At 37.8% G+C, this 27,111-nt stretch overlaps 2 protein-coding genes across 2 annotated transcripts in view; both read right to left on the minus strand.

The window, feature by feature from the left end:
- The window catches only part of FASN1 (Fatty acid synthase 1), a 52,772-nt gene extending 40,528 nt beyond the window's left edge, over positions 1 to 12,244 (minus strand). The window contains exons 1-2 of the mRNA XM_065222298.1: positions 12,048 to 12,244; positions 2,847 to 3,602 (exon numbers count right to left, since the gene is read on the minus strand). The gene's annotated coding sequence lies outside the window, so the exon portion shown is untranslated. The remainder of the gene's footprint in view (positions 1 to 2,846; positions 3,603 to 12,047) is intronic.
- The window catches only part of lt (vacuolar protein sorting-associated protein light), a 149,861-nt gene that overhangs the window by 82,675 nt on the left and 40,075 nt on the right, over positions 1 to 27,111 (minus strand). The window lies entirely within an intron of this gene.

The raw sequence follows: 27,111 nt of genomic DNA on the forward strand, positions 1-27,111 counted from the left end.
GCGATGGAGAATTACAGGCATCAGAGATTTCAGAATTACTAATTGAATCTGGTCTAGTCTTGGAACATTCTGGGCACGTTTCTAGAGTCGCATAGATCAAACTCAAAGTCCCCAAAAACATACTCACGTGCCAAAAAAATCAATTTATTCTCAAAGTCCTCTGAAACTCCCAAGCTCACTAATCCTATCTCCAGAGACCTTCATACATGCTCCAAAAATCCATTAGACCCCCATTTGCCTTTGAAGTGTCCTCTGAACGCGTCAACAGGGTCTCCATATCGAACCCTCCAAAGTCTTGCAACAGGCCAAGAACGAAACTCTTCCGTATTTGTTCAAATAAATTTTAGAGGTGATAGTAAGATCAATCAGATATAACGTTTAAAACAGCGATTACCCTTTGCTCGAGAGAAAAGAATTTGAATGTTGGATGTAGCTGATTGTCTTTATTGTATGACAAAGTAGTGCTCCACCCCTGAGTGGTGCGGAGTTGATCACTTTCAATTATCAAGTTATTGTGCTTAAAAATATTGATTGTCTTGCTTTTGTCTACATCCTCTCAACACCGCTCACAAATTGGTGCCTTTTTCAGAGCAAAAATGAGAACTTGCTCGTGACTTTCTCACTATTTGATTTCAATTGCTTGAATGAACCAATATTTTGTAAAGTTCGAAATAAGCTTTAAAATGGTTATCTAGTAAAAAACTGATCAATAGCAAGTCAAACGGTCGAATATGCTTTTGCTGCTTTCCCTCAGATTCGTTTATTTTTTGATGTTTAAGTTTTTTTTGTTGAGGGATGTTCACAATGATTAGTGATTATTGCAATGAAATAATCGACCATCATTAAAAGATACACTTGTTTTATTACTTTTCCATTTTTATTTAAGGATTTCATTTTGAGAGTTAATCCTAATATGTACTTTATGTTTCGAACGAATCCGTTTAAAGGATGTTTCGAACGAATCTGTTTAAGTCTTGATCGTTGGATTTTTTTTACAGCGCCAGTTAGAATTTTTATGACAACCATTTTGAGTGACTCCGCAGCACGTAGTTCCACCCTATATAATAAACACGAAAATGTGCTTTTTAAATTGGATCGCATCACGAATGTTGACTGTTCCACTCAATTCGGCTCCTTTAAAAGTTGTCACATTGTCGTTACAACTGAAAACTGGAAAAATCCACTATCGAAAATCGATTTTACTCTCGTTCTATACGTTAAACAAAGTGTCGGAAGTAGTGCGCTGTAATCGCACAATGATGCGCTATAATGCGCACTGCTTCCGATTTTCGCTAGCAAAATTTTCCTGTTTTACCAGCTGTAACTTTTAAAAACCAAAGGGATTCACAATCATACGGAAATGGTTGCGACCCAAATCGCTTCGACTGTCGCACCCATTGAAGTCACCACCTTATCGGTTTTGCAGGTCTTCCATACTCGAAGGCGAAGCTAAGTGGACACAGTCCTACTAGGTACCTACTGAAACTAATATATGCGCGATGATTATATTGATTTGTCGTCGTCGCGAAGTAAAAACATCGTCAAATTGTAATCACGCAATTACTCCACTGACAAACGTTTACGGCGAGGGATGGAATCGCGCGATTAGTGTTTGTTTTTTGCCAGCGAAATGGACAAAAAACGACTCATGAGTGGTATGTGTCAGGGGGAGAAGTTACACCTGAATCCAATGTATGTTCAGAGGAGGATGTTTACTCTTTTTTGCTTGATTCTTAACACTCACTGTAAAGCCACTGCCGTGCTCGAGAATCGAATGACTCAAGTTCACCTGTATACTAGTTGCAGTTCAAGTTTGTCGATTTTCTATATTTAATACTAAATGGATAGACAGTTGTTCTCGTAATAGGTTGTTATGATGATATTGAATTGAATTTTGCCTAATCGTATACAAAAAATAAATAATAAATAAAAAATAATAAAACAAATATAACAAAAAATAATAATAGACAAACTACCACTTTTAATATTCTACGAAATCTTAATTTACTGAAGCCAAAGAGCTCTGATTTTAAATTTGATAGATCTTACACGATTGTTTGGAAATCTCGCAATCGCTGTCATTATCGTAGAAAATTCAATTTTACTAATACATAATTAATCAGGAGCTTTGAAAATATGTTATAAGTACCACTAGCTTTAGAAAATTATATTTCAGTATTGCCAGTATACTGACAAAAATTGTGATTACACAAAGTTCGTTCTAAAGCAAATTGAGTATGTGCAACTCACGGCTTATAAATAGGCTCTCAACCTTGTTCTTCGTTGAACTTTAGATTTTTATTTCAAATCTTGACTCTTAGATCATGTCTGTATGTTTGAAGATTGTTTTATTTTTAGAAGATGTTTCGATAATGGTACAACTAACTACAAATTTCCATTGCTGGATGCAGTATAAAAATCTCTTAAATGTCCTGTAGACTGTCTCAAACACGCCTTAAGGGTCCAAAATTGGTAAATCACGCCACATTTCTTCCAACTTTCATCACTTTCACGTCGCAGCAGCTTTTCTACTGGGTTTCAAATTCACATGTTTTCGGAATTTGCTTTTAGTTCGCCAGTTCCCGCTTCAACATGGCGAAAGCCTATGTGAAAAATCTGCCCATTGGATGTACACGGTTCGGTTGGCTACCAAAGCTAATACATAATTACAATTTTGCCATTTCCCACATCAGCCATCCATCGTCCCGACTTTCGACGAACCCAATCTTAAAATTAAAACCGCGGATCAGGGGAGGTCGATCCCCTCTGGTGAGTTTGCCAAGTCTTCTATTTCGCATTTCCGTTCGTTTTTATTTCACTAGTAATATTGACTCAATGGAACTCACCGTTTATTCAGTAAACGATTGTTGATGAACTTCTCACTGGATTCCTTGTGCTTCCTAAAAGCTTTCTAGCTTATTGCAGGATTTGAACACCTTCTCACTAGTAAGTCCGGAAGACTACTGAACTACCCAGCAGACTGCAACAGTTCAGATCAGAGCGGTCAGCAGAGCTCAGAAGGATCTTCAACTTCTCACAAACCAACACTCACTGGTTCTCTTCTAAACACGCTCACACACACTGTTGGCTTCGGCTGGATCACACCACTTTTTTATCAGGGTGCGCAGAGGAACGGTTGTTATTGATCTTCACTCTGCTATAGGTTGCACTCTGTTATCACTTGTTTTTGTTTCGATCACTTCTTTGCTCTTTTTTTTTTCGAAATCACTAGGATGAATTATCACACACACACTTTTACCTTAGTCAGCTGGAGGAAGCTGGGTGCGGTTGTCAAGGGATAATCCGTTGATCTGTGAGATTTCTGCTCCTTCTAGATGAACGATCTGAACGCGTTGAAGCACGGCTTCAAACTAAACCTTCTTCATGGAATTGACTTGTACTTATTTACTTCCGAAAGAGGGGAATGTTCCTCTCACTCACTCTCTTTCTGTTTACTCTCCTTCTTTAACACTCTCCCGTTTCATGAAATTGATAACTTCACTCCTCCACGCGTCACGCCACACACTAGACACCGTGTCGTTGTTATGTACTCTGCCCACCGGCGTGTTTCAGTGGTCTTTCTCCAAAATGTTCTGAATCAGCTAGAAACAAGCACAAGAGAAAGCAAAATGTCAGTTATTTTTATCCAAAACAATGCCAGACGGTACGTTGTTGCGACTGCTATGCATACTCTAGTTAGTATGTACCTACTGCTTTTCAACGACAGAAACTGCATATAAATTGCATAATAGTGCTATTGCATTCCGTTGATAAGAGATGGAACACTCGTGTAGTTCAATGCTATCTATTGATGCATTTGCTAGGTACACATCCATGGATTTCCTACATGATCAGTGGATCGGCTGATTTGGCTTAACAACTGCTGCACACAGCTAACATATGACGCTCGGAAACATTTCAAGGACAAACAACCGGGCGATGATGCTGTGTCGATGACGAGTGCTATTACTGATGATGATGTGTAAACTTCAGGGAATGAATGATACTACGTATGCAGTGAATTGAACAAGAGGGGAGCACTTGCGTGATCGTGGCTGCTTGGCAAGTGACACGATAGGGTATGTACACGCTTTGCTAGTAGTAGGTACTGCGTTAGCATAACACGCATTCATAGTGTGATACGACGACTGGACAGCAGATACTAAAATACTTACTGAAAGTGATCGTAGCGTGTTCGACGTTCGTATATTTTGTCTTTCTTCTTAGAAAGATTTCTTCGCCCTTGCACGTGGTAAGATCACCGACAAACCGACATGAATTACCATAGCAAAATAATAACATTTCTGACCAAACCACACTACGGAAAATATTTAGCTAAGCCATGAACCCGCCTGCAAAAGTTATGACTTGGTTCGTGTCTGATCTATTCTGGACAAATTATTTTTATCTAGATCAAAAAATCGTATGGTTTTGACAGTTCGGATCACTGCACATTTAAATCGGCCGTTTACGATTTTCGGGCATAAGTCAGAACTAAGTTTCATGTCGGTTTGTCGGTGGTAAGATTTCTATTAGAGTTCTAGTGAAGACATAGGACTGGCAACTTTTCCAGAACACAATCCTAATAAACCATAAACGAACCACAGACAAACAGACATAATGCTCGCATGTTGTTCTTCGATCTTGCATTTAACGGTCCTTGGCTAAAAATCTCTATAACAAAGAAAAAAAAAATTTAACGGTCCATACCGTGGACCAACGGAAATCTTACCGTTTTTAATCTGAACACTTTATAGCATGAACCTCGCTCATCTGCATGCTGTGCAAATTCAAAATTGTTCAAACGTCATTCAGCACGGATAAACCCGTCACTGTGGGTAAGCCTGTCACCCCATCAATTTGACTAGAAATCAGTTTTAGTGCAACTAAATAAACACAGGTCATTTTTCTATTCATTATTTTGAGCTTTTCGAGATACATTGGACCCACAATGAACTGTCAAATGCTAAGAAAATAAACAAAACATACACAAGCATCTATCGTGTGCTTGTCACTTTTTGTAATAAACAGTAATTAATAACATAACCTATTCAAGCCATGCTACCACTCAAATTTTTTTTTCAAAACTGTCTAGATATGGGCTCTGCAACAACCAAATTAGCTCTACATTATCCTAAAATAGTCCTAATGCTCAAGGGTTTGGGCTTATACCCAGTTCCCCTACATGGAATGGAGAAAAAAACAGCAAATAAGGCTACCACAAACTCGCTTTTCTGATGGTCGTAGGGTTACTAGAAGTTCAAATTAAAAATGAACCACCTTAATATGCACGAAGTGCCCTTCAAATTAACGGAGATCCACGGTATGAATGTTTCTTAGTTGGTAGTACTACCGCCTGTGGAGCGCAGAGTCAATTCCCTTGCTTTTAAGTTTTACACATTACCGCCATCTATTTAGCGTACTATCCGTCACAGTGTACTCAATAGATGGCGATTTACAGTAAAAAATATTCTATGTATCATGTCTGTTTATCTGTGAACTAACTACTTTCCGATTGGTAAAGTTATTCCACAAATAATCTGGAAGATTCCCTGAGCACCTGGCCACTTTGCGAGAATTTAAGCGATAGATACAGTAGCGCTGCGCTAGAGCGAAGGTGAAAGCAACCATGCTTGGCATGCACAGTTGTACACACCAGCTACTCATTTGTTAATAACTTTTCACTCAGTTGTTGAAATTTTGTTTTCTTTAAAGTAATTGATAGATTAGCATCATAGTTAACTGTAGACATCCAAAGAGTAGGTCAATCTTATTATTTGAATCAACACCAATGAATGTTTACACTTAAAATCCGAGATGTGCATCGAGCATTTCTCACTTCACTTTTGCAACGCAAAAGCAAATACAGTTTATTACTAGAATTAAATTCTCCTTGTTTTTACAAGCTTAAACTCTATTCTATCGACTTCTTTAAACAGAACTATGTTTTGTCAACTCTGTGCAAAGTTATTAGCAAATGAGCAGTTCCTGAGCAAAACTGTGTATGCCAAGCATGAAAGCAACGGATAAAAAAATTATCAAATACTCAAATCTTTCTTCTGAGCAGTGTTGGTAAAATATCAAAAAATCAAATCTCACCAATGCCCAAGATCAGGCTTGATTTTCGTAGACAAAAATCGACACGTAAACAATAGCGGTTGATATTGCAAGCTGTGATATTGCAGCTCAGAAAATCAAGCCAACAAAATCCACCAGCTGCAAATCTCACCAAACTGTGGTGAGATTGAGTTTCATGATTTTGCTTTACACCCGAACGCAACTTCAACTTCCATAACGACTGGTAGCAGTCGCTTCGTGTCTGCCAACGGTGAAGAAAAAAAAAAAGAGATAGCATTATTATACCTTCTCTTTCTAATAAGAAAACGAGGTGCAACGGAATCATTTTTGCGTCGATTCAACTCTCAGCTTCAACTTTACACGTTGTGAGTAGTCTCGTAATATAAAAGGAGCTTGTAAAATCAATATCGAGCATGCTATTTTGCTCCAATATCATGCGTGATATTGAGGGCGTATGAGAGCGGAAAATATAATTTGATTGATGATTTTGCCAACACTGCTTCTGAGCTTGGAACCTTTGCTATCGAATTTGTTCGGAGCATTTACCTTTGAGCGGCAGATTGTGCCTGTCTCATAGCGATTGTTTGAGAAAATGGGAGAGTTGACAGTCTTCCTGATATGTTGTCTTTGCTATTAGGGTGTCGGCTCAATGAAGGAATCCAAATTCCCTGATATTCCGTGATTTTCCAGTAGCTTTAAAAAAAAAATAGGATCAGTGCCTGCCCGTTTTGGCAACACAATCTCATCACATTACTTTCTGGAGTTTTTTTTCATCAAATGGACCATATGGACCTCTAACTCATGAAGAGTGGCCAGTGATGAAGAGTACAATCGAGTGTTGCCAAAAACGGGAAGGCACCGAATTTTTCTAAATTCACAAATTTTAAACGTGGTAAGCGCCAGGTAATCAGTTCAAGCAGTGAATGTGTGAAGGAAACTGCAAACATCTCAATATTAATCTACAAAAAAGGCTTGCTTAATCGCTTAAAGTTTTCAGCAAGTTTGTGGTCCATTTCTTACCTCGATTTACTTCATGATACGAGAACAGATCCTTGGCATGGCAATTTTCTCACCCTTAGAAGTTCTTTTCTGACTTTTTCCGAACTCAACGCTAGGAGCAGGAATTCACCCAGTTCTCCTACATCTTACATATGAAACACTTGTTTTTAATGCCATTATATTTGTTTCCTTTGAGCACATTTTCCGGTGGGAAATCGTAAAAACAGTACACGAATATTACTCAGAGAGTGAGTCACTTTTTCTCATTCGTATGGAGAAATTTCTAGAAACGTTGCGCTGAGTGACCTACGCTTTTAGAAATTTTACTGTATGAATGAGTAAAAGTGACTCACTGTCTGAGTAAGTTTCGTTTTCAGTGCATTTTCATCTTCAAAAACCTGTAAATTAATTCTATCTCAATTGCAATTGCAGCAACATCACAATACTAAAACTTAACTGAGAAGCTAATTTTCCAAGCTATACAATAAAGACCTAGAGGATACCTAATAAAGTCAATCTCTGTAGTCAAGGCAATGCTTGGCTACGTATATTTGAATAATTTTTCAATCATAAAAGTGATAGTCAAAGCAGTACAAGAAATCCATCCAAGCATGAACATTATTTTAAATGATCATTTAGTTTATTCTCTAAGCTAATCAAGTTGTTAAGAATACAATAAGGAACAAGAACTACAAGTATGTAGGTATTCAGAAAAAAATCATCTTCTCTAAACTATTAACATTGCATTTACTCAAAGGCGCTCCATTGGAGGATTGATTTTTGTTGGACGCAGCTGACGCACCGCAATACTCGAAGGTTAATTTTTGTCAGACGAAATTAGGTTTAACGTCTATTAGGAGACACATATACCCATTTGGACGTTAAATTTTGCAACAACTAACAATGTTGTTGTTACGGTCAAATAAAAAGGCGCGGCACAGTTATTGAACAGCGTTTATTCCGGTTTTGGATCGCTTCAAACTAGAAATTTAAGTTAGAGTTAGTTTAGCAATGTAGGTTTTTTTCCTCTGTTCGGGACCTAGTAAATTGATTTATTGTAGTATATCCCGTGTCCTTAGTTTAGTGCATGTCGTATAACTCCATCACTATTGAGAAATGATGAAGTATTCGATTTTTTTTGCAGTTTCCACTCTTGCATTTATCGCAAGGATCCGACTCTAATTGAAAGGTACAGCTATTTATACACTTCGGAGTGTTGGAACACCCTCCAAGGGCGCGCCCCTTTGTCAGTCAAAATTGGATTCCTTAGCAACAAAATTAAGGTATGACACCGATAATGACCATGCCCTAGTCTTAACCACTTCAAACTAGGGAACAACGAATAGAAGATTAGGAATCACATAGATGAAGACAACTAACTCATTTTTTCCTTGTTTCAAGATCATCCTCGGTAGACAAAGCCGAGTCTTGTCACTATCAACAAGGCATAAAAAGTAACAAGGACTAAGATGTGTTCCTTGGATTACTGAAAAATCCTGTTCCCCTAGTTTGAGGTAGACAGGACTAGGAATCGGTGGTATATCTTACATCCTGTTACGTACCACGAAAAGGTGATCTACCCACATTACGGGGCAATGTAGGTTTAGTTTATAGGTTACCACTTAAAAACCAGTGGCCCTTCCTTCTCAGGCCTTTCTCTGGCTGTCCAACTTAGTTTTAGTTTTAGGTAGAAATCAATATAATTAGGTTTAAATTCACACTGTAGATTTTAGGATTATTTACCGTTGCGTATTCACCGGTGGAACTAGATTAATAAATGAACTATTTTAAACACTAGATTAAGAAAAATACTTTTTCACCCGCGTGATTCTTCGTCCGCTTGATTTATTCATATTCCATTCGGATGACGTCTTTTCTGGTGACGTTTATGCTGTCGATGCCGTCGCACGTAGACTGGCGGTCTACTTGGCAGTTCATTGGATCGGTTACCAGTTCGCCGAGTGCGTTAGAGAGTGCCCCTTTGGCAACATCCTCCCCCGGGCGCGTTCCACTGGACTCCATGACCGCACTGTTATTCTCAACGTCGAAAACCGCTAACTTTGGTACCGGTCGGCGCAGAACTCGTCTCGCTGTCTTGACTTGACCATAGCTTGGCGAATGTGCCTTCAGGTGCCTCGATCGATTCGATCACGATGCATACGTCTGCTATCAGCACCAGGTCGTCAACTTCCACGCGTCGAGCTTCGTCGAACCACTTAGTCTGGTCTGCTTCCGAATCACCGGCAGGTACTCTTTCAGTCAGCGTTGCCAGAACCGGTTGAGTTGCCGCTGGATGCGGTCCCATGAGTCCCGAGAAGCCCGCTACTGAACATCGATACCCACGCTTAACTGCTTCACCCCGTTCGAGCTCCCGAGTAGGAAGTGGTTCAGCGTAAGAGCGTCTGATTCCGTGGAATCTAGTGGTATGTACGTGAGTGGTCTGGTCCAATGCCCTCTGCCTCTACGATAACGGTTTGCAGCTCTTCATAGTTGAGTTTCCCTATTGCCGCCTTCACTGAACGAATGAGTCGCTCAAACGCTCCTTTCACGTTTGGAGCACTCGGTGGAATGAAGGTCCACTTCGTGTTCTCGTTGGTGAACGTTGCAGTCGTTCGGCCACGTGGAAGTTCGTAGCGTTGTCGCTGTAGAATTCCATCGGCGATCCTCGGCGGCAGGCGAATCTCCGGCTGCTGTGCTGGCAAGTGCCCCCGTGGTAACAAATGTCTAGCGTCTAAGGATTTTTATCAACCCTCAGGAGATCAGTTCAACTCAAAAATGTGCCAACACGCAGTGGAAGCTGAATTAATAGGCCCAACATAATCAAAATACCCTTTTATTTGAGTAATTTGCCACAACTTCACAACTCAATTTTAAATTGCATCATCCCTTACTAATGTAAATACACATGCATGGACCTAGTCCCATTTTCATAGTTCTGGGACTCAACAATAGAATTAAGCCACAAACCAAAAAAAAATCGTTTGAACTACACTTTTATTTGGGTTCCATCCGTACGCTGATTGTTGCCATGGTGCCCTAATTGCCAAATAATTCAATGAGTTTCCCATGCTTTTCGAAACTACCCGATAACTCCAGGATTTCCCGATCTTTTGCAGGTTTCCATCATGTAAGCAAACTGGGTTTTTTTTACAGATTTGTTCTAATTCGAAAAACTACGGATTTGGATTCAGCAATTGAGGAAGGGATCGACTCTATCTAAGTTACTGGAAAAACTTTGCTTTGCTGTAGTGAGAAACGCGCACACTTAGTAGATAGAAGGAAGCTTGATGAAGAATTTGAAGATTTCCTGCAAAAAATTGGAGATCACCGCGAGTAGATGGATTTAGATGCAAGAGATGAAAACAGATTATTCGCAGATTGATTCGCTATCATGAGATTTGTTGACGATCTTAAAACTGAGATTTAGATGTGTCGCACCCCACGGCAATTGATATTTTTGGCGAACTGAATGTTGATTACTTAGCCGTTCTAATCTCTTCAAAATATTTTATGAGTTCGGTAGGTAATTTTAACTAAATAATTTCTAAATTAAGGTGAAAGTAGAATCCACAAATGGCCGCTATTATGGTTATTTTGCCTTGACACTTCGAATTTTTGACGGCTCGAATCTCAGAAACTATAAAGATTTCGTGCAGGAAATTGTAAACACATGTATCTTTGCTTCCTGGGAGCAAAAACATGATTATAATTTCGCACACGAGATCTTTATAGTTTCTGATATTTGTGCATCATACATTTGAAGTGGCAAGGCAAAATAATCAGTGATCATTTGTGGATTCTATCAACTTTCACCTTAACACTTGAATTTGATATGACAATATGTAACCCTACATGGAATTATATGTAACAACCACTACCGAGTTCCTTTCGAACACTGGTCGATTAACAACAAAATGAGTTAAGGTGCAATTTACTAAGTTGCATTTTCCAAAAAGCTTTCGTCATCCTATGTAACATGACAAGACTGCTTTTTGCAATCTTAAACGATGCGGCGATAAAAACTGGATTTATTTTTTTGGAAAATGAACCAAAGTATAAATTACCCTACTGAAAACTGTTATTTTCATTTAAATTGTTTAAATTAATTCATCACATTGCATCCTACCGTTCATTGCATAGCAAAAAGATAAAAATAGTCGGAAATCGATATCGCTATACGGCTAGGATGTAGCGCATTCATTATTGCCACACCAGTCTATGCGTATAATATATACGTATTCTAATTGAAGAATAATTGAGACTGCCCACTTCACAATCTCGTTTCCACGCGTGGAACAAAACTTTCCGTAATACGGCATTCTTATTAAAATAATGAATCACAGACACACACTACGAAACTGTACTTGTTATGCGTAAACCAAAGGTGGAACAAACATTACACTACAAAATGCGTATATCCCAATCCAATGTTTTAGTTGTTAAGCTGAAACTACAAAAACATGGTCGCTCACTTAGTACTGTGTGCAAAATATACAAATGCTATAGGGATAGTCACACTATAAATCGCTAGTCGTAGCAATACACGGATTTTCCTCTGTCCTTGGGAAGTATACACCAACACAACTGGCATTAGGGCAGGGTGGGATACTAAATTTCCCGACACACACATATATCCTTCAGCTATTGATGTCTCGATGAAGGGCAAAGGCCTTATGCGGCTCCGTCTATCACCAACCACCAGAGTGGGTGGATGGCTGCCGTTAATATGCCTCCCACCGTCCTAGTCTGGTTAGTCCCTTTTAAGCTGAGTTACTCTTTCGTCGAACATTTACCGGCTAGGAAGATATGTACTTATGTGATTTATCCTACTTCAGTATCGATTAATGCGCTAAGAAAATAGCGGAGCGATGGAGAAAATTCTAAGTTTTCGGAAAATGTGTTGCCTAGCAGTTTAAATCAGTGCAGCATCTCATCCTAAAGCAATATAAATTTTCGGAAAATGATCTTACCTTCTTGTGAACGATCGCCAGCTAAAGAAATAGCTTTTCTCGCTTGTTGGGATCACTTTTTCGTTGCTACCGACACGAATAGATAATCAACTGGTTTTTACCGAATTTATTTTTCTCACTGTTATCTCTTTGTTAAAAGCAATTAAAAATGCACTTGATTTGTCACTGTGGTGTAACGACACAGGGTAACACGCCACCGCTCTCGAATGCTGATATCTGAGTAGTGAAAAAGGTGATCGAAATGTGCATGGGTTGCTGCTGTCTAGCTTGTAGTTTGCGTTTGTGGTGGCGTGGCGGCGTGGTGAAGAAACGCGTTTCACGGAAGAGAAAGAAAAAGAGCGAGAGAGCGGGAAAAGAGAGAAAGTTCACGTTTCACCTGATTCCGCCCGCCACCCACCGCCAACAGCCGCTAACAAGCCAGAAGATGGCTGAGTGGCTGGTGGCCGCCGTGGCCGCATGCATGCATGCATGCAGAGAGGGGAAACGATTTTCGCAGAGAGCAAAACATCGTACGATAAAAATTGTATGAGAGAAAATGACGCCATGTGTAGAGTGATTGCTAGATTGAGATATGCCTCGACGAGGTTGAGCATGGCCAACAGTGGACGATATTCACTTTATAACAGGTTACTAACCATAATAATTTATGACTGGGTTTACCCTAGATGATGTAAAAGAATTGAATCAATTCCCAACTTACAACCTAAGGAGCTTCTCTAAGCTCAGCCGGAAACCCTAATAAATAAATACCATAAACGAACAGTATCCTGGATAGGTAAACTATCCCACAAATGGTTTAGATGATACCCCGAACAAGTCGTTAAGCTCTTTTTTATCGTTATTTTTATTAGGGAATGCACAGCTACGGGAATTACCACAATAGCGCGGTGGGTGCTATTCCTCGGGGGTTTCTATTTATGGGGCCTTCCTTAGCTCAGTTAGTAAAGGCGCAGTTATAAAGCTAAACCATGCTAGAGTATAGATGGAAAGAACCCTAGTAAAATGTGTACCTATGGTTATTTTGCTTAACGACGTTTCGGGGTATCATCCAAACCATCTGTGGAATAGTTCTATCATTTGAGTTATCGTTCGTTTTTATTATTTGTATTATTGGTATTATTTTTATTTTCATGCAGAATCTGTAGATTTCCTGCAAAAAGATGGATCGCGATGCGAGAAGATGGATTTCGATACGTGAAATGAAAAAAAAATATTATTCGTGGATTGATACGCTAGCGTTACATTTTAGGGCATTTTAGGATTGAGATTGAGATGGGTCGTTACCCCTAGGTTTATTCAAGTATGACCGAACGCTGTCAAACAAACCGATTCACCTGCTGCAATTAAGGAATTCGTTTTTTTTTTTGGCAGCGCAGGAATTTGACGTTAAACTCAAAAAATTTATCACATAACTAATGGATGAAAACGCCCCGTAACGTGGGTAGATCACCTTTTCGTGGTACGTTACGGGATGTAAGATCTACCACCGATTCCTAGTCCTGACTACTTCAAACTAGGGGAACAGGATTTTTCAGTAATTCAAGGAGCACATCTTAGTCCTTGTTACTTTTTATGCCTTGTTGATAGTGACAAGACTCGGCTTTGTCTACCGAGGATGATCTTGAAACAAGGCAAAAAAATGAGTTAGTTGTCTTCATCTATGTGATTCCTAATCTTCTATCCGTTGTTCCCTAGTTCCTGACTACTTCATACTAGGGGAACAGGATTTTTCAGTAATCCAAGGAGCACATCTTAGTCCTTGTTACTTTTTATGCCTTGTTGATAGTGACAAGACTCGGCTTTGACTACCGAGGATGATCTTGAAACAAGGCAAAAAATGAGTTAGTTGTCTTCATCTATGTGATTCCTAATCTTCTCTTCGTTGTTCCCTAGTTTGAAGTGGTTAAGACTAGGGTTCTGATGCATGGTCATTATCGGTGTCATACCTTAATTTTGTTGCTAAGGAATTCAATTTTGACTGACAAAGGGGCGCGCCTTTGGAGGGTGTTTCAACACTCCGAAGGGTATAAATAGCGGGACCTTTCAATTAGAGTCGGATCCTTGCGATAAATGCAAGAGTGGCAACTGTAAAAAAATCGAATACTTCATCATTTCTCAATAGTGATGGAGTAATACGACATGCACTAAACTAAGGACACGGGATATACTACAATAGATCAATTTACTGGTCGCAGTAGTGTTAGGTCCCGAACAGAGGAAAAAAAAAATGGATGAAAACCATGTGAATTTCACATAGCTTTCATGTGATCACATAGCTAGAAATCCCACCACAAAATCACATGAATATTATGAGGCCGATGAAATTCATATGAAAAATCATATAAAATTAACGTGATCGCATAAATGTTATGTGAAATTCAGATGAATTCCATTAATTTTGTTTACGGATGAAAATCATTTGCGTTACAATGGAAGCTACATGAAAACTATTTTCGGTGTAGAATAGCATGTAAACAAACCTACACATGTAAACAAACCTACACTGAAAAAAGTTTTCACATAGTTTCCATTGGGAACGCACATGATATTTTTCCAATAACAAATTTAATGATTTTTATCTGAAATTCACATAACATTCACACGATCACATGAATTATATGTGATAAATAGACATATAAGATAAAACATAAACTTGATTGGACACATAAGGTTCATGTGATTTCGTGATGCGATTCCCAATTGTGAGATCACATGAAAGTTATGTGAAATTCTAATGGATATTTTCCATCGGAAATGTGATTTATTTTTTGAGTGTATTATTCGATTCACCATTCTGAAATGCCTTCCCGATACTGAAATTTGTAGCACAGAAACCAATACGGAAAACAAATGTCTATTACATTCAATGTAAGGTTGGATTTATTACATCCTCTGCATATGTTTCATACAAAAAATGTAATGGAAGTTCATTCACTAGACTACCGCGTACAAGCAAGTCTTCCCAGAATGCATATTTTGTATAAAACCTTCGCGCTATGATTTTATAGATGCAATGCATTTTGGGAATCAAGCTAATATAAAAATTACAAAATTATTTTAAAAACCTTCCGGAGACCACATTACAAAATCAATTCATGCCGCGAAACATTGCAAATTCGGCTTACTTTTCATACCAATCTGTAATCTTACATTTCCCGGTTGGGTGAACCAACGTATGCTGGAAACGGTGTGAACATTTTGTGGTGACATTTATTTTTGCTGGGAGTCTAATCTGGGGCAAAATTCGCTATTCCTGACTCATAACGATTATACGTTGCATCCGCAGGATTGTATGCTTCGTCTATTTTTTTTAATTATGCTATGTTAAATTAGACGAGGTATACGATCCCACGGATACAACGTATATTCGTTATGTCAGGCAGCACAGTAGAAGTCCACTACCTTATTTGCTATCCTTGACAGATACGAGTATTTTGTCTAAAATGTTCAGATTTCTTCAGTGTCTTGTACGAATACTTTGTACGTAGGATAATATATTCGGTAAGTTGCGATGGTTTCTTCATTTGTGTCAAAAAAATTAAAATAAAAAAACTACAAGGGACAGCCCTCTGGGGTTGTAAGCAATGGTGACGTAGGACTACGTGGTCTTATATAATAAATCTTATTTGTTAACTGCAGCAGGAGCTTGTGTTTTGTGTAGGAATAGGAATTTGAGCGGGGTTCTCTCTGTTTAAACTTTTTAGTATGACGTGCTTGACATAGATGGACCACAGCGACTCACGAAGAGCTACTGATTCTGATCAATAGCGGTGCAGCTTCGTCCTCTTTCTATGGATGCTCATGTGGACTGCAGCTCGCTGCTTGCAAGCAGCCTTTCGTTGTGTACTGGAGAACAATGTTCAACGCCACACGCTGAAATCACTGCTGCTGCTGCTACTGCAGCTGATGCCGACGACCGGACACCACCACACACGGTGATTGGAACTGAATCCGATCAGCGGTTGAGGTCAGCCTTGGTAGCTAGCTACTTGCGGAGAACCTTTCGTTGTGTACTGGAGAACACAACCACTAACAACGCGGTGATTGAATAAACACCGTTTAGTGAGACCGGATGGAATTCAACTCTAAAATCTGTGTTAGGGAAATCGCTTTCCGCAGATGATTGATGATGATTGTAACTATCATTGCAACAGTTGCACATTCGTGCAATTTTCAATAGTGATATTTTGATAAATGATAAAGTGTTAAATTTAACAGTTGCGTAGAAATATATCTGATCAATTGGTGATAAAATTATTGAAATTGGTTCAGGGGCAGCTGAGTTATTAACGTTCAAAATCTTTCATAATTTTATTACATGTTCCATTTTCGGTTTTCACAAAGTGTACTCCCATATAGAAATCACAGACGTAGTCCTACGTCAAAAAATACAGTTAACTCTCAATAACTCGATATTGAAGGGACCATCGAGTTATATAATTATCGACTTATATTGTTCGTCCATAATTTTAACAATAATCTCGAATTAATCCATCAACTACAATATTCGGTCCTATTTATCTATATTACTTCGAAAAATTGTTCACGAATGAATTTAGTAGTTTATCTATAATATTAAGCCAATATGAACAAAAATACAATAGGACTGTCATTTTTTGAAATTTAATTTGTCACATGAATAGTTCTGTTGTCAGATTTGGCTATTTGCCCCATGTGTATACAGTTCAATATAATCAAAAATGATTGAATCATTTAAAACTTATAACTGCTTCTAGACTGGTTTTGATCACTTTTCTGGGAGCATCTGGAACCTTTCTGGATGTGGCACTATCGCCCTGATCACTCAATAAATCGGTTTGATTTGCCTAATGATGGATTTTGGAATAATTTAAAGGTACGAATCATTTCTCCAAGGACACCATAAATATGTTCTGAAGTGACCGATGGATCCTGGGTACCCAATATGACCACCAGTTATCACATTTCCAAAGTTTCTTTGACTTTAACATCAAAATTACATAATTCTGAAGGTCTGTCTTTAACTATATTGAGCTATAGAATCAAAATAACACTAAACAGACCATCAACCAAAGGAGGCATCGACTTGTGGAAATATCGAGTACGGTACCGTAAAACGCATTATCTTGGATAATGCGTGTAACTTTGATTGTAGAATATAATGATAAAATTCACTCTCAACAATATTTCAGAATCAGAAACATTGATTCCATTTTGTAGCTTTGGATATTACCTTTGAAATCTTATAGAGTTTTTATATAGAATGTGTTATATATATTCAAAATATCTGATAAAACAATCTTCATTTTTTTCACCTGTTTGAAAAGACTGTTGAGTGTCACTTATTAAATGTATTTCCGATATCGCCATCGCAAATTCAACGTTGTCTTCTTATTGCTTATGATGTTATGTAGTCTTTCGAAAATTCAAATTTTTTGAGCAAAATTGTTTATTCGCATGTTTTTCTACATTCATCGAGTATCATCAAAGTAGCCACAAAACAAAAAAACTGATGTTCGGTCATAAGTAAAAAAATAGTGAAAATTCAATAATTCCGTTGAACGTTACTAACGAATTGAATCAAGGGTCCTCAGTACTTGTTTAAAAAATATAAAATTTGAAAAACATTCACTGTTGTGACAAATATTTAGAATATACATTAAAAACTATCAAAATTACCACGTTTTACGGTACTTAAAAAATTAAGGGACCGATTTTTAAACTTTTTTTAAACGTATAAAAATGCAACCTTTTTTAAAATGGACACAATGGACACTACAAAATCATAGAACACAAACCTTTAGTAACATGTTGGGCAACCATTTTTGTCATAAAATTGAAAGTGGTATTTTCGATAACACTAAGTGTAAATGAATCAGGTTTCCAATATTGATAAATCAATGGTTTTCTGTTTTCGTAATTTTTGCTGAAAATACACTTCGCACGAGGGTTTTTGGGGACCTCCCTTAGCTCAGTCGATAAAGGCGCAGCTACAAAGCAAGACCATGCTGGAGGTGGCTAGGTTCTCGATTCCCGGTCCGGTCTAGAAATTTTTCGGGCTGAAAAATTTCTCGACTTTCCTGATTTTACTTGCCATACAATTATACTAATGCAAAAATTGTACAGGCATCGAAAACTCTCAGTTAATAACTGTCGAAGTGCATCTAGAACACTAAGTTGAGAGCACGTAATAAGCTAAAATGCGATGAGCAATAAGCTTGAAATACGGTAAAGAAGAAGAACGAGGATTTAATATGATAAGTAATCATGCATAACAATAGAGACTCAATACAAATAGTTTGTCAATTTCGTTTAATGTAAAAAATTATTTCTATATTTACATTAGTAAGTGCTCAAATTTGCCCCGGATTACGGTACTTGAGGCTTATTTATAAACTGGAAGCAGTCATATTTTGTTTTCTAATGAAATCGCATATCGGTTTTCATTCAAATCATAAAATTTTCCACGTTGTAAGGTACTAAAACTGTTCCACAAACCGGAAGTCGCCATCTTGAATTCAAAAATAAAGTTAGGTGTCGATTTATGGCCCTACACGATGGTTCGTTCCGGAAATACTGATATTATAACGTATTATGATTTTTATGAGGTTAAAAATATTGCATTCATTGTAAAATGTTGTTAGGTGTCGATTTATAGCCTTTCCAAAAATACCAATATTTTGAGGTTTCCAAAGCTAATCGCAAACCGGAAGTAGTCATCTTAGATACCGAATTGGTGTTGGACATACATTTTTGTTTTTATGTAAACCAAAAGTATCCGTCTTGGATTTAAAAATAGTTTCAACATCGGAGATTGATTTCCAGGCTCTTAACGTGGTTTCGATCCGAAAATACCAATATTAGGCTGTTATCCGTGTACTTTATTTCAGTTGATTAAACGTTGCAGGAATTTACATTCTTAGAACAGACAAACAGACATAACTCTTTAATTTTCCTTGAAGCCATCGTCACGGAGCACACTAACGGCATCTCGCGAGCTATTCGCGGAAAAAAGCTTACTTGTCAAGTCTCAAACAATGTTGCATGCAAGTTCGATAGAATGTATAGAAACATCAAAGTGATCCAATGCCAGTGCTGTGGTAGGGGATTCGCGAAACTAAATTTATCGTTAAATTCGTGTACGACGATTATTGAGGAGAATGAGTTACGTCTGTTTATCTGTGTTATTAGTTTTGTCGCAAAACCAAGTTCTAACGTAATCTGCCTTAGCTCTTACTCATTATATAGCAGCAATTTTATATCTGGTCGATAGCACGCGATATGATTTAAGAAAGTGCTCCGTATCCGTATTAAAACAGTGACGAGTCATTGTCTTACTGTGGTACCTGTTATTTGAAATTTACACGTTGGTTCAAAATTAGTTCATAATATAGGATATTTGTGAGGTGGCAAGATAACAATTGTGCCTTTCTAGTAACCACCGATTCACATGGGAAAAAAGTTTGTGTAAGTTCTAAAAATGTTGTTCATCGTCGGTGATCGTCGAATTCTCCTATTATTCAAAGCAGAACAAGATCATTAATATTGCTTTGTTTAGATTTATCTTTACTGACATAATTGTCCAGCTGATCAAAGTAGTAATATTTACAAACAACAACAAAATTCACTCCAGTCCCTACTATATAGGGTCACTGTGCGTACCGTACCGTAATGAATAAAGTCGACATATATATATATATATATATAGCTCAACTGAGTGGAACCAATTCACTGAGAAATATGAGAGAATGACTATCAATCGCCAAAAGCGGGTGGGAGAGTATATAAGAGGATCGTACGATGTGATTCAGCGAAGATCCGTTGCAGCTCATTCACTAGAGCGGCAAATTCGTAGTAGGTACTCACTATTGCGGGACATGTCCATTCGGCAGTCACGACACAAAATCAAAACCGAAACACCCTTTCTCAATGAAAGTTCGACTTGCTACATTTCAAGGTTTCTGAACACTTCGACAGTGATCTTTCATAAGGGCCCAATTCGAAAACGTAAATAATTAATTACTAACGCTGTGTTCGATTTCGAAATTCGAACGATCAACAACAGAGAAATGTTTGACCATTTTAATTTATTTTCGAAGTGTCAAATTTAAGGGAACATGTATTTTTACTTAAATTTGACACTTCGAAAATAAGTTATTATGCTCGAAAATCACGGACAAGTTTTTACAATGCATAAATTTGCGAAAAAAAAGTTAATGTTAACCTCGATGTTAACGTTCGAGACTTAGGCCCTTATGAAAAATCACTGATAAGTCTTATTATGATCGAATAAGTACCTATTTACGTAGTGATTAATCGTGTCAATCGAGCAAGGCATGTATTTTGTTTTTACTTTTATGCGTAAGCAAACCACAGATCTACGTAATTGCCTAGACAACTTTCGTTAATGTACACCATTAGAAAAAAAAATCATTCAACAATAATATCACCTCTACGTGAAGTTGTATAGAAATAATACCAATGTAAGCGTTGGATGATAATATTATTTCCCAACAGTGGGTATGTTCGAATAACTATAAATATGTCTCTCTCCATAGTGTAACGGTGTGAGTGGTACGATGTCAGACCACCAGCTCGATATCCAATGGGAAGTTGGAATTTTATATAAATGCGCGCGTGGAATTTACACACCAACTCTCGCTCGACAACGACAGTACAGCCGGCAGTTTGGTTGGGATACATACGCAAAAAACAGCGTGTTTTCAGTTCATTATGGAGAGCAAAAAAAAGTCTCTCTTCGTCTGTGCTTCTGACAGAAAATACAGAGATCTGAGACTAAGCAGATGTGCAAACATATTAGATATGTAAAATAAAAAATGTTGTTAAATATTTATTACTACGAAAATAATTGGTTGTGAAATTTCATTTTTAAATATTGAACTTCACTTCAGTTTTTGCTTCACAGACCACAGATCAAAGGAGCAAGAGTTTTCTCACAAAAACCTTCCGCAGGGGAAATTTTCTCAAATTACGTACCTTTCTCTGAGTATTTTTTTTCCTTTGATACCGAGAGAAGATTTTATCCCTCTCTGAGAATTGGGCACATGTCTAACGAACTAAAGTTCAAGTTCAAAGCAAGACATACTGAATGCATCCGTTTTCGAAACAGATGATTGCAAGGATCAGGGTTTGCAATATAGGGTTTTGATCTAATTTCCGTATTACTAAGGACAAACCGTGCTTTACCTCTCTTTTCTGAATTAATTTAAACCAAAAATGGAATATTTCTGTCAAAGATGACTTCTAAATTTATCCATCTTTCCATACGTACCGTTAGCCGGCGCCGGTGGTGTAGTGGTAAGCGTGACTGCTTTCTCACCCTAATGGGTCTGGGTTCAATCCCAGCCGAGGTCGGTGGGATTTTTCTGAGGCATAAATATCTCTGGTCGCGTCTTCCTTCGGAAGGGAAGTAAAGCCGTTGGTCCCGGCCCATGTGTGTTGAATAGGTGCGATATCCTACGCAGGTGTGGAAGCTGCCTTCCTGCACATTCGATTGCCGTCAATGGATGGCAATCGATGTCCGTCGGTGATTGGCACTAGATTGCGAAACAGAGACCGACGTTAAATAAAGGAAAAGAACACACGTACGTTGGATTTGATAAAGAGTTACAAATTGTTTAAATATAGTTCAAAATCTAATATGTAGGGTAGAGAACTACTTCGGCCTAATCACCCATTTTGGGCCTAGCGAGCAGAAAACTTCAAATAAATCCATGATTTCAAAGTTAACAAGTCAATTATGCGTTTGGTACGATACTTTAGTTAAAAGGCTACCGAACGAAGTCAATGAGAACGCGTGGTATGAAGGTTTGCACCCATTATTCCCAAAAACAAAAGAAGCGCTCCGATCGAATCAATTTTTATCTTCATCCGATAGGCCGAAGTGAATTCATTGGCGTTTCAATTGCGTTTCAATGCGTTAGGCCGAGTTCAAAATCCTTAGGCCGAGTTTGGCGTCAAGAAGCAGTGTTGGACTTTTGACAATATCTCAACAATTGGTTTCTCGTTTTCAAATCTTACGGTACGTACGGAAAGGTAAATAAATTTGGAAGCCATCAGTAATAATAACATTCCTTTTGGTGCTAAACTGAACTAGATTAAGAAAGACTAAGTGCGGGTTATGCTTAATAGGCCGGAAATGGGGTAGTTAACCCTACTGCTTCTTGATTCTAAATTCGTTCTACGAGTTTCAATTCCGTTCTAACGCATTGAAACGCCATTAGGTTTTCTTCGTCCTACGGATTAACGTAGAAAAAGGGGATTCGCTAGGAACGCTTCTTTTGTTTTGAGAACAATGAGCGTAAATATTCATATAATGCGCTCTAACAGGATTTATGTTTTAGCTAATGAACTAACGCATCGGAACAAACCTATTATTGATTTGTGCACGGGGAAATCATTGATATTATTGATCTTTTCTGATCGATAGAACGGAAATAAGCGATAACAACGAAGTAGCGCTCTACCCTATATCTCGTTTTTTTTTTGTTTTTGCGGAAATGTAGCTCTGCAACCGGATGAGTGCAGTTTTTATTCGATGTTGCAGTTTCAATGCTGTATGTCTTGTGGGAGCTGAAAGTTATGCTCTTGAAGCCACAGGCCTCTGATAGCCTAGTAAGTGCAAGGTACGATAATAATATAAAAGGTACCGAAATAACGCGCTCAACTTTTTGGCTTAGCTCTGGTACTCTCTTCGGTCCCAAGCTAATCGATTCACCATAGGAAAATCCACTAACCCCTCGTCCAACTTTCATAGCGAATCAAAACAAACATTGTGTAGTAGTAGAATTTCGACTAGAATGGGGTATGTTAATCGTTTGCTTAGGACCAATACACAGTGGTTTAAAAGTGCAAATTCGTGAACTTAATTGTTTTCTGAGATGTACGTACGTTTTAGCATTAAAGTGTCTTCAGAAGATTTCCATAGTTCTGGATTCCGCACCTTTTGGAATGTTCACCTTAATTTTTCTTAAGGTGCAACTGCACTTCAAAAAACTAACTTTTTTATATTAACAGATATCGAGATGATGTCTCCTACAAAGTTGTAGGGCTTTCAATTTCAAGAAACTTTGCTGAAGACATCAAGTTGCCATGACTTCATTGTATGAAGATATAAGAGATTATTTGCCAGTTGCACCTTAAAATCAGTTGTTTGAGTTTTTCTATGTCGTATTCACGTTGTATCTCTTTGATGTATTCTGAAAAGTTTTAGATAATATCTAAACATACAACTTTTCTGAAGACACCAAAGTGCTATGATTTGATTGGCGAGAGATACAGTGATTTTTAAGCAAAAAATCACCCTTTTTCAAAAAGCTATAACTAAGCTGGCCGCAAATTGCCGCACTTGCAACAAGTTTCATTTGAAAGCTCAGAATTTGTACTTGAAATGTTGTGGAGATCATTAGTATCCGTTAGTATCCTGGAAACTGTGGTGGATTTTAGTAAACAAAGATTTAGGATTTTTGTATGGGGCTATTCAAGTAAAAACGATATTTTGCTATCTAACAATGGTCTCGATTTTTTTTGTTTAATTTCTAGTTTGTTTTTTATTATTCTAAAGTAACTTAAAAGTAAAATAACATGTAAGATTAATCAAAACATAACACCGAATTTAAAAGTGATGTTTGTAATACAAAAATATTTTGACATCCTCTCTTACACAATGGACCCTTTGATATCGTGCTAGGGAGATTCGACTGTAATTTGTTTTTAAGGAGGAAAAATGATCAAAGCAAACTATATATTTTATTTGAAAAAAAAAATATAGTTTGTCGGCTGCTGTCGTAAGACCTGTTACTGCATTTCAAGTACCAAGAGAAGATCAGAACATCGTTTTCAAGAAACATCCATCGAAAATGTCCAATTATTCATCAGGTATTGATTTTAATCTTCGTAAAACTTATTGAAAATTGTGAAACATTGAAGGAACATGCTAACTTTTTTGTTCAGTTAAAATTGATAAGCGTAAGTTGCTGCAACTCTGGAAGGAAACCCAAGGAAGTGAAATTGAAAAAAGTTCGAAAAATGAGTCAAGAAGTGTATAAAGCGTACAACATTGACGAGTCCGATTTAAATAGAGATGATGTGGAGAAGGCTCTGTTACCGATTGGCAAATATTTTAAAAAGCTTTATCGCAGTTCCACCGATCCGAGACAAAAATGATCAAATGCAATATCCGCTACTTCGAAAAACCCTTCAATCTCCCCACTCTCTTGCTCTCTGAACTTCCTTCAACAAGCCGAGGTAGAACAACGACACCTTTCCGAGATAATTCTGATGCTGTAAAACGCCGAAAGACTGCGTATCTAAGACGGGGTCATTCCGTTAGCAACTTGACTTACGCTACTCAAATGAAGTTGCGTGAAGGTGGATCCGTAGATGCGGCAAAAGTAGTGAAGGAAGCAACAATGGCAACCCCTACCCGAGCATCAAAGATACTTGTTTCGTGGAGAAATTCTCAGGAGAAGCAGCCCTTACAGTATTCTGACCTGGAAGCACTAGCAATGATCATAGATGCCAACTTGACCAAGTCACAATACCTCAAAATCCAAGGAGAAGCAAAACTGAGAAACGTGAATATTTACCCGTCGTACAACAAAATTGTCAATGCCAAGAAACAGTGCTATCCGGAAGATCAATTTATTATGGTTGATGAAAAAAATGCCGAAGTAAATCTTCAAAAGCTTTTGGACCATACCTCAAGTAGGATTGTTTTGGCAAACAAGGAGCATCTTGAAGATTTTTCAGATGACGAGCTCAAGCAGGTTGTACCTTTTTTATTTTCATTATAGAGACTTTGAACCAATAATTTATTTTCCTCAGGTTGTACTTTTGGTAAAATGGGGATTCGATGGCAGCAGCGGACATGCGGAATACAAACAAAAATTTGAGAATGACGACGGAGAATCTAGTGATTCAAGTATGGTTATTACTTCCTTAGTTCCTATTAAGGCAGATGTAAACGGAAAAGTTTTGTTCCAAAATCCCCGACCATCATCAACCCGAGTCTGTAGACCTGTGAGGATTCAGCTCGTGAGTGAAACTACGGAAGTATCAATCAACGAGAAGAAACATATAGAGAATCAGATTGACCAGCTTGTTCCAACAGTAATTACGGTAGAAGGCCGTACCATTATTGTGCGCTATGAGATGGTTTTGACAATGGTAGACGGAAAGGTCTGTAATGCTGTTACGGGCAACAAATCGTCACAAACTTGCAATATTTGTAATGCAACCCCGAAATTGATGAACAATCTTGATTCAGTAACTGAACGCGTGGAGAACAGCGATCTTTCCAGTTTGGGCTTTCAACTTTGCATGCCTGGATCCGGTAAAATTGATTAAAATTAAGTGTTAAGTATTATGGTTTGATACAATATCAATATTTTATAGCTTTATGGAATACTTTCTTCGCTTGTCTTACCGACTTGAAATTAAAAAATGGCAGGTAAGAGGACAGAATGTTCAAGCCATGAAGATTAGAAAGAATCAAATCCAAAAACGGTTCAAAGTGGAAACTGGCCTGATTGTTGACAAGCCTAAGCCTGGAGGATCTGGAACGTCCAACGACGGCAATACTGCCCGACGTTTCTTTTCCGATCCCAAGAAAACAGCTGCAATAACTGGACTGGATGTGACAGCACTGGAACGATGTGGTACCATATTACAGGTAATAAAATGGAATACTGAAAAACCAGATGTACATACAAACAATACAATATTCTTAGGTATTAGCGTCAGGGCACAAAATCAACACGGAACGGTTTTCTAGTTATTGCATTGAAACAGCAAAGTATCTAGTGGACCTATACCCCTGGTACTACATATGTACCAGCTTCAGTGCATAAAATCTTGATTCATGGTGCCCAGGTCATCAATCATTTCACGGTTCCTATCGGACAGCTTTCCGAAGAAGCACAGGAATCGAGGAATAAAGACCTCAAACGATACCGCCGAGACCACACTAGAAAATGTTCCAGAACGATCTTGAATCTTGATTTGATTCGCCGTTTGCTAGTGTCTTCAGATCCACTAATCTCAAGCATGCGGAAAAGCCCCAAAAAGGAGACAAAAAATTTGTCTCAAGACGCAAAGTTCTTGTTAAGCTTAGATGATGGAGAAAAAATGGATTCGGAGGATGAACATGATGTTTCAGATGATTTTGAAGTTTAATTTGTTTATCAGAAATTTTTAATTGTTACTTTGGTTTTATGTTTGGATTAGTTTAACATGTTATTTTACTTTTAAGTTACTTTAGAATAATAAAAAACAAACTAGAAATTAAACAAAAAAAATCGAGACCATTGTTAGATAGCAAAATATCGTTTTTACTTGAATAGCCCCATACAAAAATCCTAAATCTTTGTTTACTAAAATCCACCACAGTTTCCAGGATACTAACGGATACTAATGATCTCCACAACATTTCAAGTACAAATTCTGAGCTTTCAAATGAAACTTGTTGCAAGTGCGGCAATTTGCGGCCAGCTTAGTTATAGCTTTTTGAAAAAGGGTGATTTTTTGCTTAAAAATCACTGTATCTCTCGCCAATCAAATCATAGCACTTTGGTGTCTTCAGAAAAGTTGTGTGTTTAGATATTATCTAAAACTTTGCACAATACATCAAAGAGATACAACGTGAATAAGACATAGAAAAACTCAAACAACTGATTTTAAGGTGCAACTGGCAAATAATCTCTTATATCTTCATACAATGAAGTCATGGCAACTTGATGTCTTCAGCAAAGTTTCTTGAAATTGAAAGCCCTACAACTTTGTACGAGACATCATCTCAATATCTGATAATATAAAAAGTTAGTTTTTTGAAGTGCAGTTGCACCTTAAGAAAAATTAAGGTGAACATTCCAAAAGGTGCGGAATCCAGAACTATGAAAATCTTCTGAAGACACCTTAATGCTAAAACGTACGTACATCTCAGAAAACAATTAAGTTCACGAATTTGCACTTTTAAACCACTGTGCAATAGGCTAGTCAAGTAGTGAGCCAATTTAAAATCGTTAGTTTCGTATTGATTGTTGTTTGCACTGCCTCGAACCTTGGA

This window comes from Ochlerotatus camptorhynchus, unplaced genomic scaffold (assembly GCF_037179485.1).
Source record: "Ochlerotatus camptorhynchus isolate MF236.1 unplaced genomic scaffold, CSIRO-AGI_Acam_v1.1 ptg000165l, whole genome shotgun sequence".
NCBI classification, from domain to species: Eukaryota; Metazoa; Arthropoda; class Insecta; order Diptera; family Culicidae; genus Ochlerotatus; species Ochlerotatus camptorhynchus.